Source organism: Galendromus occidentalis, unplaced genomic scaffold (genome assembly GCF_000255335.2).
Source record: "Galendromus occidentalis unplaced genomic scaffold, Mocc_1.1 scf7180000077006, whole genome shotgun sequence".
Classification (NCBI taxonomy): domain Eukaryota; kingdom Metazoa; phylum Arthropoda; class Arachnida; order Mesostigmata; family Phytoseiidae; genus Galendromus; species Galendromus occidentalis.
This window is the reverse complement of record NW_003804995.1, coordinates 35,019-37,205: the sequence shown is the minus strand read 5'-3', so window position 1 is coordinate 37,205 and position 2,187 is coordinate 35,019.

Here is a 2,187-nt window from a genome sequence, read left to right as displayed (position 1 = left end):
ATTCAAGGGCGCTACCTCCCAGGCCTTGTAACCGCCCGGAATGTGTTGATCGCAGGGAGCAAAGGGAGAGGTTAATCTCTGAGCTTTCGGTCAGTCTGGAAAAACTGACTAAATAAATTCATTGTCTGCAATTGGTATGAAAGGGGGTGCTTATTCCAATGAGACTTTGTATTTTACCAAACCAGTCTACCTTGAGAGAAACGAAAACAAGAGAACAAGAAAGAGACGAGAAGTGGCAAACACAACTCGACCGACGCTTGCCATCGTCGGCGGACTCCTTTTCTACTCGAAATCCGAGGCATTCTGCCTCTTCTGGGAGTCGAAGGCTTCTCCTCAAAGTACGAGGGTACTTGTATCCTCGGTCCCACTTCGGTGGGACAATGATTGGAGCCGGCGAAGGGCCGGAGAGGTTTGCGAAAGCAAACCTATCTTCAAAATTTTTAAAAACTTGAAATAACATAAAGTCTTTGAATCAGAGAAACGCCTTTACTATGTTAGTTCCTCATCCTCCAATCCATTTAGCGGCCTAGCTCTCAATTCGATCTCGCGTTGGTGTCGGTGCCCTTGTGGTGCTTGGTATTCCCGTAGTGGGCCGACGGTGGGAGTTTCCGTCGTTGGTTTAATTGTCGAGGATGTTGGAACAGGCGTAGTGCTGCGAGCTGATGTCGTTGTGGTATGAATCCACCGACTGTAAGCATCCCAGATTGCTTGGCCGCCAGATACCTTGACGGGTGTGATGCAGGCCAAGTTGGGTGATACGTGCCGCATACAGGCTTGCTCAAACTCGTAGCAAGTGGACATGAAGTTGCCTCCTTCTGTCTGCTCGACTCCACAAGTGCGGCGTCTTTGCTGGCAGGCTTTGTCACAATCTCGGGTGTACTCGAAGAAGGCTTCGGAGCCTCCGATGGTGATGATCACCAAGAGTACCTCGGTCATGGTGTTCATGTTGCTAGTGGGCAGGAATACCGATTAAGCCTCTAAGCTTTTGAAAGGTTGCTTTCGTTGAGGCTTTGGTAGAAATGTCTGCGAGCTGATCTTGGGTCGGAACATGCTGAATTTTGATTCGAACACTTTCGAAAAGATCTCTCATGAGCAGCTAACGAACTGATATGTGTTTGGTTCGTTGACGATATTGGTTTTGACTCACCAATCACCAATGAAAACGTAGCTTGGTTGTCAATCAGTCAATCAGTGGATTGTCTGGTGGAGCTGGTTGAGTTTAACCATCTTCACTTCCATTTTGCGCGCTGCCACAGTTTAGCGGACTTTTCTTCGGGAATATGACATCCTTGGTTGTCACCACAATTTTTCTGCCAGGTGACCAGACTCTGTAACCTGCGACTTCCGTGCCTAGTCCCACGAGGAATCCAGGGATTCCGCGGGGGTCGAGCTTCTTTCTCGTTGGTTCCAAATTTACATACGTGCATGAGGTTCCAAATGGTCTGAATCTATCAAAATAGGGCTTCTTCCCGTAGAATATCTCATAGGCCGATTGATTTGTGACAGGGTTAATGGTCACGGCGTTCAAGACATCAGCACTATAGCTGATCGCTTCGGGCCATAGCGCCTTGGGTAATTTAGAGTCTATGAGGATGGTTCTTGCAAGTTCAACCAAAGTTCGATTGCTTCGTTCTGCTAGACCATTTTGAGCTGGAGTTCTTGGATTTGAAGCGGTTTGATCAGCTCCAATACCAGTAAGGATTTTGGTAACGGCAGCATTGAAAAACTCACCACCGTTGTCCGTTTTAGCCGGTCGATGTCGCGTTGAAACTTGTTTCGGAACCATCGAGTGTATTGTCAGATGGCCTCTGCTGCTTGCTACTTAGTTTTAAGGAAGTACACTCGTCGGAAACGACTGAAGTCGTCTGTCAGGCACATGAAGTGGTTGAAGCCGGTCAGGGATCGTTGGGCTGGCGAGCACAGGTCGCCATGGATGTATCCTGGTCTTTGTGCTCTGCAGTCTGCGGGTTTGGTTCGGTAGGTGTTCCGGTGCTGTTTTCCTTGTTGACATGATTCACAGTTGAAGAAGTCGTTTTCGTATTTTATTCCTTCACGGTCCAGGGTTTCCTAGATTTTTCTTTTATTTAAGTGCGCCAGAGCGTCGTGAGCGGCTTTCAAGCTTACCATGGCCTTGGTACTATAGCTTACAGTTTGCAGACATTTGGGCTCACATTTGTCGATGTTGAG